At 33.4% G+C, this 20,327-nt stretch overlaps 1 long non-coding RNA gene and 1 pseudogene across 1 annotated transcript; both read left to right on the top strand.

Annotated features, from left to right (window-relative positions):
* The first annotated feature begins 5,578 nt into the window (after positions 1–5,578).
* LOC144715624 (egg cell-secreted protein 1.2 pseudogene) lies at positions 5,579–6,655 on the top strand (annotated as a pseudogene).
* A 189-nt stretch (positions 6,656–6,844) lies between these two features.
* LOC144715631 (uncharacterized) lies at positions 6,845–10,401 on the top strand. The gene is made up of 3 exons (XR_013584672.1): positions 6,845–6,892; positions 8,050–8,143; positions 10,197–10,401. It is a non-coding gene; the product is annotated as an uncharacterized LOC144715631 (long non-coding RNA).
* The last annotated feature ends 9,926 nt before the right edge of the window (positions 10,402–20,327 follow it).

Below are 20,327 nucleotides of genomic sequence, written 5' to 3' on the forward strand. Positions count from 1 at the left end.
AGTATAAAATTATTTGAGGATTTAAATTTTCTCAAAAATTTTCATAGTAGTTCCATATTTTCAGGTCAAACTCTGGGGACATTGGACTTATGACTTAAATTCAAAATTTTATTGCATGGTATGATGTACTAGTGTTTTACTCAAATAGGTCAGTAACATACTTCTAATTGTTGAAATGGAAAATTATCCTTAATATTTATCAATTAAATTAAAGTAATTTAATTTTTTATTCATGTGCCAATTGACTGGACTTCCAAATGGATGACATCATCAAAAGACTTTATAACAAAAACACATATACATATAGATATTTCTGTTATATTTTTTAAGAATGTTATTTATATTTGAAAGCTTAAAATTCTGAAAGAATTGGAACCATGTATTTGGGGGTTATGTGAAATGGAGTGGGATGGGAGGGAAATATTCTTAAAGCTGAGGTTTAAGTATAATGACGACCTTTGTTTCTCATCCCAAATGGAAGTCTAGAAATCTAATATGGGGGGATGTCAGTGAGGCGAGTGATCCAACTAAAGTTACATCATAGTGCTAAAATTGTATTCAAAACTCTACGAATTGGTAATTTACCACACTATAAAGATATTTTTACTTGGTAAATTTTAAAAACTACCTATCAGATGAATTTAATTTGATTGAAATTCAAAATATTATACGATGAAAAAATCTTTTAAAGAGCTCTTGTTGGTGACATACTCGCGGTTAAATTCTATGAACTACATATTTATTGATAAAGTAATTAGTTTTACGATTTTGGTATTTGAATCACTTACACCTTACCATACCCAAAAAATATCTCTTTGCTTCTTTAGCACCCATGTTCACAACATGGTTTCTGCACTATGTTCTCCATACTTACCAGCATGCTGCATTGTGTCCCCTGCCCACTAATAAAATAGAAACTGAGGTTTAAAATGTAATTTTAAGATCATGATTTATGTACTAATTTTATAAATTCCTGTGGTTAGTAAATTTATATTTAGGATCAAACTACACACCAGATGTCGAAATTGAGAATTTTTAGATTTTTAGAATCTTACCTCTTTTTCTGAAGTGGATGAATTCTCATATTTTCTTAAGTTCTATGTGAAATGCGGGTGAATTGGAGTATGTTTATGTATTCAAATGATTTTGGATGAATTCTCATATTTTGGATTTTTTTGTTAATTTCCAAGGATTGATTTTCCACGTGATGATTCATTTTATTGAAATGAGGCAACTATATGGGAAAATACCTTTAAGAGAAATCATTGCTCGTGTTTAAAATTTATCAGCGTAATTTTTTGAGGCCTAAGTCATAAAGCTCCTGGTTTAGTTGTTACTTATATTTATAGGCATCTACATGGACAAAATAAGCAGAGTTGTTTAGTAGTATTATACAATTTTGAGTCATAGGTTAATCTCCATATCCTTGAACTCAATATTTTAGATTGAGATAACTCATAAATGTGTTGTATATGTTACCATAAAATTCCCTAAAGCCAGAATATCAGGCTTAAGTACAATCACAGTTTGCATATTCAAGCACATCTCCAAGAAAAATTAAATATTTTCCTGAAGATTATGATTTTGATATAGGGATGACGATTTTTATTATTTTTAAAAAAAATACAAATAAACACTATGTTTTGGAGAGCGGAATTTTCAGAGATTATTTTGCAAAACCAATAATGTACTATGAGTTTATGTGTGTTCTTTGTCGACTCGTCCTTCCATCAACTTTAGCTATAAGAAATATGCCTCGATACTTCGATTGTATCATTGAATTAATTAATTAGATATCATAATTAACACATAAATAGATATATTTAGTTAGTCCCTCATATCGCCTCATGAGAAATGCTGATGATAATCACACACCTGGCACACTAATTCTCTTGTAATTATTTTCTTTTGAAATGAGCAATAAAGTTCATCATTTAAATGAATTCTCAGGATTTCAAAATTGTAAAAAACGAAATATAATAGTATTCTAAAAGGTATCTCACAAAATACAATTATAGTATAGAAAACAGTAAAATTATATTAGTACAATATTATTATTTTAAATTTTATACAGTTTTATGTAAATGTATGTCACTAGAAGGAAATCTGGTAATAATGTTTGGAGTTTTATAAAAATTTTAATTCAGATAGATTAAGGTATATTCATATAGAAAATATAAATTTATATGTTTCAAAATTATACATTCTCGTATGTTGAACATAAATTTTAAATTATTTAATAATTTAAATAAAACTTAGATCTTGAAGTTGTGAGAGTTTTCAGGAATTCATAAAATTATCCAACGTAATGGAACTGTCATTATATTTTATTAGGATGAATGCTTTGGAATCTAATTGATTCTACATAATGTAAACCGGGAACTCAATGACGTCAATGCGTGGAAGAAAATATAAATTCGTATTAAATCTTATTTTTTAAAACATATAATCAATCATATACTATAATTTTACAAAACTAATGTAGTCCATGGGTTTTGAAGTAAATTTCCTGAAGTGGATCTTTTATGGGTGCTTCATAGTGGTATTTGAAGTGGAGGGAGTAGCATAGTTTCATTGGTCTTGTCGTGGCAGTAAAAAACTCATAAAACAGGTTTGTTTGAAGCAGAAGATGAATGTTTTTACTTTTATTTTTCCATTTATGTAATTATGGCCTCAATAATACGTAGTATCATAAACAATAGTCATACATCTTCCTATAGCTTGATTAATGTAAATTTACATTGATTCATCTCTTCTGGTTCTTTATTCATTGTCAATTATTGCATGTATGAGTGCCTTTTTTACTCTTATTTCTCCCTTTTTAATCCATCAATTTAACTTATTGCATATTAGCCATAAATTTCCTTTATTTTAAAATTCAAATATAAATATCATTTTGGAAAATCTTGACAGAATACTCGAATAGTCAATTTGAGATTATTTATATGAAAATAGTATAAAGAAAAAGTTTCCCTTCATCTCAAAAAATATTAATATATTCAAATTGTTGTATTTTTATTCACTGAATTTGATTCAGTATAATTTTAAATATAGAAAATATCTTAAAGAAGACATAAATTTAATGAAATGTGAATACTAAATAAAGTTTTATCTCTTTAATTAAAATTAATCATAAATAAATAATAATTTGCTTTCAATGTATTAATATTTTTTGAGATGAAAGGAAACCTTATGACTTAATTTTAACTTTAGAATACTAATTACCTTTTGTCCATCATATTGAGCACATATCGCCAGCGACATCCACTCCCTTATTGGAAGATAACTACTTCTTGCATGCTTTTGTGCATCTTGAATCCATTAAAATTGATAGACAAGTTTCAAGTTGAAACGAAAAATGAAAATAACAATGAAAATTGGCATTTGGAAACTTTATTCCAATATATCATGAACATTTTTTATCTTTCATTTCATCAAAATTAAGTCAAACTCAATATTGACATATTATTTAATTAATTTGAAAGAGCTTCTTTTATCATAATTTTATTCGCTGATGCTAGAAAAAGTTCTAAGCTCTTAGTATTTAATGATAACACATGAAATTACAAGAAACAGTAGTATCATAAGGCTTTTCTGATTGATATAGAAAAGTATATTTTTGAAGATCTAAGAGAGCCATCATAAATCTCAGAATCGGATGTTTTGTAATTCTAATAACTTCTTCTCTTGAAATTGGATGAAAGAAAATAAGTTTGTGAGCATTATCTGAATGGTAACTAATTATATCTATATGTGTTCATTAGTAAAGACAAACCTCCCACAAATCAGAGTTTATCCTTTTCTACAATTAATTGATTTAACAAATGACGGAAACACAAGATGAGTCAAGCATAAATACCTAATATCTAAGATTCAGATCTTTGGATGATAAGTAGTTAATAGGGTAGAAACTGTTTTCTGGTCAAAAAAATTATCGATGATCAACAATAGATCTGAATGGAGATGACTATGTGTAAGGCCTCAAAGTATGTGATATTCATGCGCAGAGGCCTGCGTGCTAACTGTGTAAGGTGTGCCCGCATACATAGACTCAAGGTGGGAAGTCGAGTTTGTCTTGTGGACACCACACACATCACGGATGGTGAAGCCCATCTTTGATCTTTGAAGCTAAGGCCAACATGATAATTGTGCTCGCTGGTGCACATACATGGCGCATCAGGGCAGGCTGCGCACACATACCATCGAGGGTGTGTGTGCTGGCAGTTTTGACCGCGAGCGCAAGGGCCACCTAGGTTGTGGCCTAGGCCGCGGATGCTTGCACCACAGTTTGTAGGTACTTTCCATATTGGGGGTAGGGTCGCATCCTACCAAGAAACTTTTATGGGGCACCAGGTGTGTCCCTACGGGGTGTGTTGTGCTGCGCAAGTGCCAAAGCTTAGGGCACCGAGCACAGTGGCGCAAATGTGGACCAAAGCAATAGAAGTATTAGCGTGGTTGCTAGAGGCACGTGGAGCATTAATGTTGGGCCCCTAACATAGGGATGCTACGGGTGGACGTTGAGGCGTGTGGTACGACCAACTGGCAGATTCATTGAGGGCCATGGCCCATGAGCACACATTGCCTGGTTCGGGTGCATGATTGTAGCAGAGGTGCCTGGAGGAGCACACTAGATGCTACAGGCCTCAAGGCGCTGGAGCGCCACTACCCAACAACACAGGCTGCACCTTGTCTCTACTTTTCTAGATTGGCCTTGTGCCCCATGTAATGGCTACAGCCTCTTATGTAATTCAATCCATGATTATAAAACATCTCCATATTTTGCTAAGGGTCTGGCCCTACCTCTTTCCTTAAATCCCAAGAAATCTTAAGCATTCCAAAGAGACTTATGTTGTACGAATGAAGGTTGATCAATGTTCCTACCCAAGCACTGAAGCCGGCACGTGTTCAGTGTGAGCACTGCTCTTAGCTCCGGATTTGACTGCCTGACACTATGGGATATGGTGACCTAGAAATATAGCACTGTTTGGTGTACAGCCGCATATGGAAATCCTTAAGGGCAAGAAATATAGCACTTGCTATGTAAAGTAAATTATATTGGATAGATTTAGTCAATGATTCTCAAACGAACAATAAAATAGCCTACAAAAGAACTGATCGTAGGTATTAAGGCCAAAAATGGACATACCAAGGAGTATAAATTAAGACCCATAAACTCTGCAATCTTAACTAATAACTCAGTGTCGTATGGAAAAAATACCGAATAATATCATGTCGAAGGCTTAATATAGCATGTTAGGGGGGCTTTTTTTGGGTTCTAAGGAACATCCAGACATCTCAAATAAGCTACATTAATCAACGACGATAATACATGAAAAAGATAGTAAAATTACGATGATAAAATGTTTACCACAGTACATATATGGAAGGGTACCGAATAACTTTTTCTCGGGATTAAGAAAATATTGACGTCATAAGTGGAAAATTGATTTTTCAAATCTCACGTATGAACGGGAAAATTAATTTCATGGAGGTTTCTAAGATTTTCTTTTGATAAATTAGGATTTGCGTTAGTAGGCATAGATCTGTAAGGCTTGTAATTTATGCAACGGCTTTCCATTTGCCTGGGAAAAAATCAGCATTATTACGAGATCATGATAAATAAACTGTCAACGTCTTGCTTCTTCCCTAACACATTATCTAAAATAATTACAGAACCCCTAACGCGAGAGCCTCAAAGAACAACAAAAGCTCAGAGGAAAGTCAGATGGAAGCCAGGTTTTCTCTTTTTTGGGAAACGAGGGGCACGTAGTGGATAACCATCTCTGAAACGCATCATTCTTCCCTATCTGATGAAACCGTCATATAATTAAGACGTCGACGGCTCAAGTTCCACGGACTCCAGCAACTACTATTCATGAACGCCAGATAGACTCCCCTTCGAGACAAACACCCATCCTATCATATTCCCCTTCTTCACGAGCTACTATAATCACCCATCGTTTTCAAACTTCTCATCTTCCCCCATCACCCAGCTCACGTCTATAAACTCCAGTGTCAGAAGCTCTCTTTTTATCCATTCCAATCGTACCCTGAGGGCGACCAAGAACGTGTCGTAGGTTAAGTAAGCCATGGCAGCTCGGAAGCTCGCGGTCATCTTCGTCGCCCTGTTCTCTGCCTCAGCGGCGGCCGCGCGGGAGATGCCGCCGGCGTCGCCGCAGTCATTGCTCGAGGCCAGGCTATGGGCCAGCTCGCAGGCGGAGTCTGACGGCGGCAGCGGCATGGCCGATTGCTGGGGAGCTTTGATAGAGCTGCGGTCGTGCACCAACGAGGTCGTGCTCTTCTTCCTCAACGGGGAGGCGTACATCGGCCAAGACTGTTGCCGCGCCATCCGCATCATTACTCATCAGTGCTGGCCGAACATGCTCTCTTCCATTGGCTTCACCGCCGAAGAAGGCGACATCCTCCGCGACTACTGCAGCGCTGAAGCGGCGGCGCTCAAGTCGCCTGTTGCGGCTGTCCCTGCTCCGACTCCGGCGCCGGCCCCCCGCGCCGCTTTCGTTTAGTCCACTTTAAGCAAGTTATCGCCGTTTTGTTTTGGCGAAGAAACAATGGAGATATGGAGATGAAAATGGAGGAAGTTTATTTTAGATAATAAGGTTGATTGCAACTATGATGGTTGTTCTCGTCATTATAATCACCTTGTGTTCTCACAAATTATTTCTCAAAGAAATCAACCCAATGGTCAAGTGTCGAGAATGATCATACGTACATCGTGGGTAATCAAAATAATATTAATTCGATGCTGGTGAGAAACTGTCTTTAAATGATCCACTGCTCTTCTTTTTAAACCCCGCTAACCATCTTGAAAATCATCCTCCAGCCATGACCGTTCGCTCTTTCTCCTCCATCTTCGTCGGCGACCTACTTACAGGTATTGCATTTTTGTTTTGGCAACGTATGGGCTCGAAATGAAGGGAAGAAATAATAAAGATGGGCGATACTAGAAAAAGAAGCAAGAAAATGAAGAAAGGTGCTCGGAGATAGTTGTGTTCCCGGCGTTTAATCCAATCCTGTAGTCGGTCTGGTGGCATAATCAGCCGCCTCTATGAGTGATAGTTCTCGAGATTATACAGTAAAGGATGCATCAACCAGAGAAAAACACACATCTAAAGTTGAGCTCTCCAGGTGTAGGTACTGCTTGACAGATGTGTCCGATTGAGGGGTATGGCCCTTCAAGAAACTCTAAATACGCAGTTCAAAATGAGTGAAAAAAAATAATTGCCAGATAAATTAAGCTGCCGTGACAACCTTTAATTTACCAAGATGGCCAAACATTATCACTTTGTATTATGAATGTGACCTTAGAAATGCATACGTGAAATTTGAAGGTATAGGCTTAAAACAAAATTAAGGTTAGTTGAATGGATGAATTTGATTTAGCCTCATCGTTGTCTCAAAAGACACCAAAAAAGATGCCTTAATCAATTCAATAACACTGGCATTGTTAAAAATATTGGTAAATTCATTCATCATCTAATAATGGTGTACTTACATCTTTACTGACCAAATTTATGGGCTAATTATTTTTCCTCCAACCAGTTACATTGGTTATTGAGGCTGAGAATGTCTTATGATAGCAAGAGGTTAACTCACATCTTTATTAACTTTCGTGTATGCTACTATAAAACATAAAGCTATTCTCTCACCACAATTCCATTATCTTGGATTCCACTGGAGTTGTTGATAACTTGCATTTATCATATGCTTTATCGTATCCTCTATCATCAGTTTATGCATCACATTTATTGAAATATAACGCCAAAAGTGTAATTGTTTTTATACGCAAAAGTAGTCATAAAAGTGTAAATTTTTTGTCTATAAAAATGGTATTTGTTATTTAATATATTTATAAATAATTGAATACAAGCCAAAAAGTATCGTGGAAATTTTCCTGTGGGATTATGGGTTTCTGGACTTTAAAAATAATTAAATGATTATTAGCTATTGATTTTGATAGATTAAGGGTTTGTTTAAGTCAATATATTTTTATGAAATTATTTATATTTATTTCAAAATTTTGGTACACAGTGGTTCTGTGTAGGGATGAGGTTGAGGGGCTAAAAAGTGCAGGTCAATAATGCCACTGAAGTTGAATCGACAGATCACAGAGCATGCTTTTGAGGTCAGCAAAGGGGGTCATAGTTCAACCTAGAGTTAAAAAAATCTTAGAATATGGATGAAAAATATGTGGCTTATTTTCCTTGAAATCTCTCCAAAATGCAAAATATTGTGCCATTCAACTTAAATAAAACCCACATATAAGGACATCCTGCCCTTATTTTTTTACCTGGTGTTCAAATTTGAAGAAATTCAATTCTTTAAAAAAATCAATACTGATTTAGAGTGTGATTAGGCTTTTCAGAATGCTTAGATACTAATACCTTTAGTGAGCACAAACATTCAAGAACTACAAATTTAAGAATGAAGAAATTTGATCTTGAATCAAGGGCCTTTGATAGAGAACAATTTTTTAGATGTCAATAGTAGATTTCAGTTCAACGTTTTTTCAGCCACTCCCAGTTTAGTTTTTAGATCTTACTCACTGATCATTTCAAAGTATAATTTGATATTTCAAAAATATGAGTTTAGCAGGCTAACCCCTTCTTTTATGCATGTTAACCGTTATGACATTACGAGATTTCTAGCCTGTAAAAATGCTTTTCACCTCCATTTTTCTTAGATCTTTAATTTCGTTTCTCTTCTCTATTGATTCATGATCTTTCTCACCTGAAACATGGTTTGAAACCATACATGGATAGAAACAATATTTTTCTCCAAGTGACAGAAATTTATGATTTTTCTAATTAATGTGAGACTTGAGGGCAACTTTTGCATTGATTTAAGCTATAATGATATTAGGTATTAATTCATCCTTTTTACTGCTATTGGACATGCATCCCTTTTAAATTTATAATCTTCTTATTTTCTTCCCTGCATTTATGTTTTTTGGTGATTTTTTTGAAAAAGGAAGAGAGATGTTTACCCAGTAGTTATTTTAAATTTCAATTACTATCCAATGTTCAATTGATTTAATATTAAATAAATATTTTATTTGTTTAAGAAATTAACTTCAAAAAAATTATAAAATGCTATTTCTTTTTTAATATATCATTAAATGTATCTGGTTTGAATCAAATCTAAAAACTTGAAAGCCAATTGTTTATTCAATATGTTATTTTCATTAAGGTTAAAGTTTATCCTAAGTATTTGTGTGAAGACATTAAAAAATTTTAGGTTCTTTATCTCAATGCTGATTCTAGACTTTATTAAAATTATATTTATATTTTTATGAAATTATTGCCCTTGTGTGGAGATATATCTTTTATTATTTTCATTTTTAATAAATTTAATGCACTTTCATTTATAAATTTGTTTTTTATAGACCATAATAAATTACTATAAATATATATATGTCAATATAAATACATCTACAGAATGGAAAAAACATAAGTATAGATCTGAAGTTTAGTATAGTCTTGATCCTGCCAATGACCATTTTGGTCTGGTCTCATATTGACATTAATTTTGTAAGAAAATATTCACATTAATTTTTTTATAAGAAAGAATGTATTATAAAAAATCATTTGGACATTAATTTTTGTAAGAAAATATTCACATTAATTTGTTTATAAGAAATAGTGTATTATAAAAAAAATTGAGTCAATCTTTGAAAAACATAATGTTCCCATTTGAATATGTACCAATAAACTTTTTCTCCCTTTTATATGAATCATATTTCTCAAGTTGGATTCAATGGAATATATTAGTATGGACTGCAAGGGCTTTATAAACTTGGAATCTACTTAGGGAGTGAGATAGAGGGAAAGACAAAGGGAAAGAAAGAGATATTGAGAATGGTAGAGTTTATTAAATATAAATTTAGAAATTCAATTATATAAATGATTATTAGTCCCTTCATCATGTTTTAGTCCATAGTAAATTTTTTTTTTTTACATATTTCTTTGATTTTTCCCATGTTTGAATTATTTAAATAGCTTCCTATCTCCTTTTTTAATCTTTATATATTTCATTAATGTTTGTACATTTTATGTTATATTAATCTCTTCTATTTTCTTCTAAAAAATTCAAAAATACCTAAATAAAATTTCACATTTTCTATTATGATTATGTATAAATATATATCACCCTCTTATCTTCTATACTTCCTCGGGAAGTCTGTTCAGGACTGCCACCATAGAGACCCCATGCAGGAACAAGATGAAGAGGCTGAAGGATCTTTCCATACTTTACATGTATATGCCAGTGGCAAAATTTCATGCATTGTTAGACTATAAAGACTTTTGAAGTGACCCTCATTGCTAAATTATTTCCAGTTTGTGATGGAATGAGTTTGAAAGATCCATGTATGCATTTATAAGAATTAGCCACGCTCCATTATATGAATAAGTTTTGTAAAATCCCAATATAGACTAGGAAGATGAGAGTATTGCTTTTGCCCTCTATGATATGTTAAAAGTGTTATTGAAAAACGTAGCTAATGTGACTATCAGTTGGGGAAAAATGGAAGCACAATTTTTTAAGTATCACTCATTGATACAGATAAATACTTTGAGAAACGTTATTCATAAATTCACAAGAGAAGCTGCGGAAGTCTACAAAGTATGGGAAATGATGGACTGAAGTAGCCAATGTGCTTACCATGGAGTATTTTATCATGAATAGTCCAAATCTTTTACAAAGTATTGTGAGATGCAGATATGTACATTTTGGATCCAAATAACACAAGAAAACTTATAATGAAGTGAGGACAAAGATCTAGATCTTACGAAGGAACAAAAATATAAAAGCAATTAGATTAGGAACATCTCATATGGAGGAAGATCTTCACATTTTCAGAGGAGAAGAGAAATGATATTTTGATATAAACATGAATCTGAAAATATGATTATACAGATATGAGAAAGGGTTTTCTCCATGGGGAACCATGATAAAATAATAAGTAATTTTAAATGGTGCAAAGGGGATGAGAAATGATATTTTGTAAGATAATATATAGATACAACTGTATTGAGATCAGAAGGTGACAAAATATTAATAGCTATTATGAACATGTGTGAAAATTTTGGGGAATATAGAGCTACCAAAGTGATGAGGCGCACATTTTCTGAAGTGTAAAGTAATGAGAAAGATGTTAATTACTGATAGAGATATGTAATAATTAAGGTATGTGCATAGAATCAGGGGAATGCTGAATACATGAGAAATGGACATGATGAAGGGTGAAATGTACATTGATTGATGGTTGTGGATGGATGGATATGCATCTAGAGACATGGATGGATGAATTTTAATACGATATGAAAATGTAAATGCAAGTAACTAGTCTTAGAACCTTTCAATCATCCAATATCAAGGCAAATGCTACTACAGAAGATCCCACCCACCTCTTTTTATCCTTTCAACTTTAATCAATAATTTTCACCAAGAATTATGATGGATCTCAAACTCACACTATTTCATTAGACCTAATAATATATGATTAAATTCAATGTGATATTTTGTTAGATATGGGGTTTATTTATGGCTTCAAGGACAGGGATGGGTAGAAGAGCAAGAGAGATAGAGAGAGAGAGAGATGAAGCTTCCCTAAAAAATCACCAAGACTATTGAATTTTGAGTTTGGATGAGTATGATCTGTTGGGTTTTCATCTCCCATCTTTTATCCACATGCTGGATAAGCAATATGTCATGGAAACTTGAGAATAATCAAATATTTTCAAATTACCCATAATTAGCCATGTTTTCTGCATCTTCTTTTATCCATTTTTCATGGATTAACATGTGTCCCTGCCACATCATAAAATAACCTATTTTAATTCAGCAATTTATTTGTGATGTGGTGAACAGTGGGTGGGTCAACACATTCTCTTTTCAAACAATGAAACATGGCCATGTGTCAATACATTTTTGGGCATACACAGAATTTATGGAGATTTTAATCATCAAATTTTGGTGCATGTTTATCTACTTTCATGCCATGTATTTATTCCACGAGTTTCCGCGTTCAAATCACATTCATTGTGATTTTAATCTCACATTTTATCCTGATGCCAATGTTCCCCTAAACATTAAAAAAAAGGGATAAGATAGTTTGTGTGGTGCATTATGGTATCACGCTTTGGGATTCCATAATCGCAAGGAGGCCAATGATTAGCAAAGTTTGTCATTGGCCACAAATCATGATTACTTGTTATTCAAATAAATCAGATGATAACATAGTGGAGCACAATTAATTTCAAAAAAGGTGATCTAAAAATAATAATTATTTAATTAATTCTGGTAAAAATATTCTAATTTATGACATTAATATCTATGTGAAACTGAAGTTAAAGAATTCCATAAAAATCGTAATATCCTTCAACACCCACAATATGAGTTCTCAAAATCTACCAATCAGCCAGTGAACAGAAGAAATATGTTTCTGAGGAAGGGAAGAGGCCAAGCGGTTGGTCATTTGAGAAGACCTAGATCATCATCACAGAAAACCTTATGGTGTGAATTATTATCATAAATTATAAGCCAAAGCATGTATATGTTCCATATATTTTCATGAATTATCAGAATGAACCTCGATTAAGCATCACTTGTTGGTCAAACATTGATTAATACGGTATTAGCACTTAATTTAATATTATTAAGAGATTGACCCCACTTAACTTCCTCAATGTCAAGTCGTTGAAGAGTAAAATAAAATTTTGTTTTCCATACCTGTAAGAATCATTTTTTATTATCACCCTATAAATATCAAGACGAGTGAGACATCAAATTTCCATGACCAATTTTATTCAACCCTTGTAAAAGAGTGTAATTTAGCGAGTACATTGAGTTTTTGAAGGAGCCAAGGTATTTAAGCACTACTCAGTGTAGAATTAGCATTTTTTTCACGTCCATTAATTGATAAATGAGTCTCCTAAACTCCTCCATCGGTATAATAAAATGCATATTTATTGTTGTTTTGTGTCGGCCATTTTCTTCCAACCTTTACTCTTGAATGTGCTCCTCTATTGCTGTCACTGCACACCTATTATGGTCATTATGCATCTAGAATGCATATTCTATAGCTGCATTGTGCCCCCAGTATGTCCACCATTGTTCCAGCTCACCTTTATGCAATGATATCTGGTAATGTGTACAGCATAACTGTCATGCATAATTCTTGGATGCATCTGCCACAATTATTTCTGCTTTAGTGCACATGCTCCTACTAATGTCAATTCTTTGTCCATCTGCTTCTTCTCATGCATGTGCATCATTCATCCACGTCTACTAACACTATATGCTCACATGAAAATGCTGACAACTGCCACTATCACTACTTCTAGTGCATTGTGCCAGTGTTTTCATCTGCGTGGACTTGTCTCTAGTGCCATCACATGTCGACTACTGATTAGTCAAAATTTAGGTGGTTAACCTAGTCAATGTGCAATTTCGAGACTTATGCAATAATATTTATAATTAAACCTAATTCACTTATTATTGATTTAAATTGGTGAGTAAGGGGTCGAACCACAAGGAAGGTTTTGTGATTAAGATTGATGATTAGAACAAAGTAATGATTAAGAAAGTGGTTAAGATGAGAGAGCGTGGAAAGAAGAGATACTAGATATGTATTGTGATTTTAATTAAATTAATCAATATATATAGAAGTTCTTAATTCTTACGCATAAGAATCATGAACTTATAACAGAGATTAGGATAGAATTAAAATCATGTAGTGAGCATAGGATGAGAGGAATGAATGGATGTGATGAAGAAACCCAAATTAGGGGTTTCCTATGAAAACCCTAATGTGGAATAGGTGGTATTAGCCATTAATCCCTACTCATACGGTTTAATAACTTATTACAGAGATTGAAGTGATATGAGAATATGGAATGGATAGAAAGATGGGGGAAATGGAATAAAAAACCTAATTAAATGTTTAGGACCTACCTCTTCATTTGGTGATGCTCCCAAGCATTAATCTCCCTTCATGGACTCGTATATTGCGCCCGGTGCCTTGGCGTGTTGCAATAGACACAAAGATAGATCAAGAGAGGGAAGAAACTCACTTTTAGAAGAGAAAAAACCCCAAATTGGCACTCATACGGCTTTGTTTCACAAGGTCTCCCACATGGAGAAAGGTAAAATGAAGTACAAGAAGAGCATGATTTGGGGGTCTATTTATAGGCTCAGCCCTATGTTATGGGAAGAGAAATAAGAGGTGGATCCCGCCACAAAATTTCAGCCAAAACTGCCCATGGGATCAGCTGTTATGGCTATTTGAATTTTGAGCATTTCTAGCCATTCATTTGTTTGAGTAGTTCCACCTGAATAGAGAGCATGCCACCTCATCCATCCTTGTAGGGCACGGCTTTGACTTGTTCCACAAGAAGAGAGAGCCACCAGTTTTCCCACATCATCCCTCTTTGTAGGGCACAAAGTTAACTTGTTCCACAAGAAAAGAGAGCCACCCGTTGTTCCACATCGTCCCTCCTTAGTGGGCCTTGATTTTGCCATTTTTTAACCTTAAAAAAACTTTAAAAATATCAAATATAATTTATAAAATTCTGTAAAGTTTGAAATTAAATATCACTGTATGTACAAGTCTTTTTTTGGTCAAAATTTTCATCAAATTAATTCTTTTAAAATATAGTATCCATTTCAATCATTATAAACATCTAAATATACTGAATTCAATGCAAGAATAATTGTTTTAGTGGACATATGTATTTTTGGTGAAAATTACATAAAATTCATGATAATATGCATAAAATTAGCTTAATTATGCTCCAAAATGCATGAAATAAACATGAATTATCATGTGTATTTGCATGTTATCAACTACAGCCAATGATCAACAGCTTCATGGATCATCATATGTCTATGTGATAGAAAATGTGGTCTGTGAGACATTAAGGCTCATTTATCTAGTTTCCTTTTATTTTATGAATATTTTTATTTCTATTTTCCTTCCAAAAATAACCATTATGAAAGGAAATATGTCATTATGGGCTTTTGAGTTTAATTAATGAAATTTTAAAAAACTAATACTCGTGTAAAAAAAATGGAGATTGAATGGGTATAGTTGTCTCCACATGGAAAAAATATGATGTATTAACACTATAAATGGTGCCTCAAAAAAGGGACGATGGGAGATACATATAAAATATGAGATATTAATGGGATGAAGATGGTTCAATGAGATGATGATGATTATAACTATTTAATAAGGATCCGATGAACAATAATATGAAGAATAAGTAGGAAGGTGTAAATAGAAGAAAGGAAGATAAGTGTATAATGTGGATGAAGATTTGAAGAATTAATGAGGAATGAGATGATGAAAAATTGGAGAAGATGATAAAATGGGTGAATTAGGGCTTATGGTTGACTTTAGATGAGACAGAGATCTGTATTGAAAATGCTAGGATGGATATAGTAAACATAGTAAAATGGAATGGAAAAAGAGGATACATGTTTATCTATCTAAATAGAACTGATGGAGCTCAATAATGGTCTTCCAAGACCACAATGACTTGCTGATGCAAGCCCTACCTCTTCTATGTTGATCTTTTCCATCCACTTAGGACACTGATGCACTCTTGAAGGATCATCAAAATCTTACTTTCTTTCAATTAGACTCTTAAAGGAGGAAACAAGTATAAAAGATATTGATTCAATTTAAGTATTTCTCTCTGATCATCCTTGATCTCAGCTTCACGTCATGTAGACGGTATATTCCTTGAATTTTAAAAAGATCCCTCAATGATCAGCCCAGATTATAACAAGTAATTCTTGATCGACGGCTCGAGGGGCGCCATGTGTCCATGTGCACAAAAGGAAAAAATATAGACTATCAAATAATAATATACATGAGACATGACATCCTGACATGACATGTGATGTTTCCATATCCTTGGATTATCTTGAATGATAGGCTGCCACCTGTCCAGTATGAACCAAAGAGAAATACTTAAATGATTGTATCATTTAATATGTACATGATGTGGTGATGCTTCTTTGCATGCTACATCAGCATGCAGTGCATTTTCTCCAATTGTGGTGTTACATGTGCACACCACTTATAAGAATCACCATTTTTACTTTACCAAAGTTTTAAAGAATTTAGTATCTTATTCCATGTTTTCTCAGGGGTTTGTAGATCATTTTTTGCTAATTTAACGGTCTTTTTTTATTCGTCCACATCATCTATGAAAATTGAAAAATAATGACAACATTAGTCAATGATTGATCATTATGGCGTCACAACTAGCAATCACATAGTGGCCCCTTTTCACAATGGCTAAGGCCACCGATCATTGCGGAAATATCTAATTGGACAACATTAGACAAATTGAATGGCCACATGTTGCACGGTAGTAATGAAACCTGAAAACCCCTTCATAAATTCATTAGAACTATATATAAGTTAAAATTATAAATGCATATGTTTTCACACTTAGTAAGATTATGTATTCATAAATTTCATCAAAATTTTGAGCAAAAGAATGATTCAGAAATTTGAGTTTAACCATTCAGCCTCGGTATAATGATTTATTTGGTAATGCTTGGGAGACACTTGAAAGTAGACCATGAAATATCCTCAGCATGGCTTCCAATTTTTTAGACATTGAATGGTAACTATAAAATTATATGATTTTATATGGTGTCTTGAGGATAGATTTTGGATAAATTTGCTGATGACTTTTCCTACTTGATGAAGAGAGTGATTGAGAATGACCTATATCATACGGGAAGAATTGAAAATAAGAGGGTTTTATGCCAAAAGTTATCAAGAATGAATGTAATATGAGATCAATATTTAATTTATTAAGAAAGAAATAAGGCATGTTATTTAAAACGATTGGTGAACTTAGATAATTTGTGCATAATTCTCTAAGTAAACTCTATCCAAAGAATGTATTTTGCTATATTTTTTTGCCGTGCAGATGGAGAATGAGATGAAATGGTTAAATTGAATACTATGAAATTTTGAAAATTTAAATATTAACTGGATATAAGATGAAATCATGGAAATTCAAAGTTCAACCGTGTACCTGGACTTCTCTTCTAACTATGACTACATTCATATCAACTTCGATCTCAAAATCAACCTTGATTAATGCAGGAAACACCCAAAATACTAATGATTATATGGTGTACAGGATAAATCAAATAACATATGAGAACCATAATCATTCAACAAGTATGGTTGTAGAAGAACTTCCAAGCAGATAATGTTAGAGGTAAGGGAGTGGAGATTTACTATCAAAATTTTTCTTCCCAACTCAACTGTAATTTATCCCTAAATGTTATTTGATTTTTATCTTGAGTCGTAATATTTCATGACATTCACTAGTAAAAAACATAAAATTATACATGCCATAATATGGTTGACAATGAAAAAATATGTATCTGATCCTTTTGAGAAGTATTTTGAGGATGAAATTGAGGAGAAAGAAAAATAATTACCTCGTAGGAGACTTTGGTAAATAGACACAAGGAAAGAATAACCAGCATCCTAACCCATTCCCATAATCCCCCAAGTTTTAAGAACCTTCTGTACAAAATATTAAATTCATAAAAACTTTTAAAGAAACCATTATCATCATACCCTTGAAACAATAAATAAATCATATCACCTGCGTTTATAAAAATGTGAAGGGAGTTAAATTATATGAGAATACTATTTGTGTTATTATTATAAAATTCCTGTAAATATAGATATTGAGAAGCACCTCTGATTCAATTCAAAACATGAGGGATGATATTTTATAGATTCTTTTTGAATTTAGGTTCTAGTGTTAACATCATATTTAAGGCCATTCACATGAATTGAAGTTTTTGTTTTTAGAACCTATACTATTGTAATTAAAATAATCTGATGAATCCATTGGTGACCTTATAGTTGAAGTGCATGATTGAGTGTTTCTAATAGCTTTTATCATGGTAGATAAAAAAGATTACATAATAATTTCATCATGCACTTATGATTATTGGATGCCTTTTTATTAACGCAACTATTTGAGAGAAATTGGTACTAAAATCGAAATTTGTACATGATAAAAGATGCTAATATAGAAAAACTAATTAAAATTATGAAAAGCTCAATGTGTATGATCCACATGAAGAGATTAAGAAATTTGACGTTAATACTCTACTGGGATTTTTGGGCTTTGATCAAAATGATATGAGATTGGTTACAGAGATGAATATAAAATTGAAGATGAATCTGAAAACCAAAGACATAAAAAAGCAAAACAATCACCTTTTTAACAAAAAAAATGTGACTTCTTTGTTCCTCTAGCTTCAAGTCATTCAAATGTCCAACCTCTATAGATGTTTACTGAATCTTAGGAGCATTGGATCTCATATTATTTATTTAAATTAGGCTATCAGAAATCTGATTTCCTCTCCATCCAGTCTCCATTAGAAGCAACACATAGGGAAAAGAAATAGAAAAAAGAAGGGGGTACTCAAATCTGACTTGCATGGGTATCAATGAGGGCGCCCCTTTTATTTATATTGTCTAAGGAAATTTTCATAAAAGAACCTGTTGTTGGGAAAAAAGAGTAAAAGCCCTCAAACTTTGAGTATAACTACAAACATCCAAAAAAATTACGTGTGTGACCCTCTAGGCTCATGTATCCCTCTAGTTAATGACTTTAATGGCCCAATAACCATTATTGGGCAGAGCTTACTAATTAACTATATATAATATGGATTAATTAATTAAGGATTGGTCTAACCCAATCAATTTGGCCAAGTTTCTAGCCCATGGCGGGCCAAGCTACACCTCGCACCCTAGAAGATACAATGCAGTATGTCAACTCTCGCATAGAATCTTTACACTCATTAGTTACTATGTATGTATAATCCCTCATTCCCACAACATTCCTGATGATAAAGGGTATGATTAATTGTTAAAACGTCATCGGTCATTCTAGTTGGTACTGATGTGTGGTGAAATTATCAGAGAACAACTTCTTTATTATTTCCTTCAATTTGGCTAGGGATTTAATTATGGCATCTTCCTTAAGTCAATCTCCTATAATCTTGACGCTGGACGATCCATCTTGACCACACAATCACCTTTGTGGACTTGTTGCTGCATCTGCGCTAGGATGTTTCTGATAACTTGCAAATTATAATGTCAGATAGATGAATATTACATTACATATATGTGTTTTTATTGGCATATTTGCATGTTATCATACATAAATGGATGCTGATTTTATGATTGTTTTTAATTTTTTAGTATTTTTTACATGGTAGTTAACCTCAGTGTATTGAAAAAAAAATTTTACAGGGCACAAAATACTTGGCTAGAGGTCATTGAGGGTTTTAGTATTTTTTTCTGGAAATTTTTTCATATTTTTTTATAATTTGTTTACCATAAAATAGCCAAGAAATGAATTTTAAAATTAAAAGAATATGTTTCATGAATTATTTAGTATTTTAAATGATTTTTAATAATAAATCATGTGACATCCATGTCATTCGCGCAAAATTCGGGTGAATGATTGGATGCGTTAAATAAAGTGCTTTATGGGCTCATTATGGCATCGCAATGCGCGATGCCATAATGAGCAAATCATTGCTTCGAAAGGAACTACATAGTGCGGGCGGCGAAGAAAAAGGTACATCTCGTCTTTTGTTTTACTCATTTTTTCATGCAATAAATTCACGCGGAGAGTCGATCTCTGCATGCATTTATGGAACAGGAATATTCTGTGTGTTTAACACACGCGAAATCGATTCGCCACGTGCATTGATTGCACGCGGCCATCGATTCCGCATGCATTAAATAAATCAATAAGCTTACCTTCCTTAATCTTTTTTCTTTAATTTTATTCAAACGCGAATAGATGCGATGATGTGGCACTTTCTGTGCCGTTCAAATGCAGCATCATTTCACGATGATTGCGGCCTATGGGAGCGCCCGAAGACATGTCAAAGCGTGATCCGAGGATGGAGAAAACGTATCTATAGAGATAGATCGAGGAGGTTGCTAAGATTGTCCTAATCTATGTACATAGACACCATTGTCAAAAGTTTTGACATGGAGATCTCTAAGAGAGGTCTCATACCGATGAGACATGGAGTTCAAATATCTAAGGAGCATTCACCCAAGACTCTTGAAGATAGAGTGATGATGTCTAAAGTTCCATATGCTTCGACTATTGGATTCATCATGTACGCGATGCTATGTACCAGGCCTGATGTTGCCTTTGCTCTAAGTGTTACGAGCAGATTTCAGGCAGACCTAGAAGAGGAACACTAGGCAGTAGTGAAATACATCC

This window comes from Wolffia australiana, chromosome 2 (genome assembly GCF_029677425.1).
Source record: "Wolffia australiana isolate 7733 chromosome 2, ASM2967742v1".
Taxonomy (NCBI): domain Eukaryota; kingdom Viridiplantae; phylum Streptophyta; class Magnoliopsida; order Alismatales; family Araceae; genus Wolffia; species Wolffia australiana.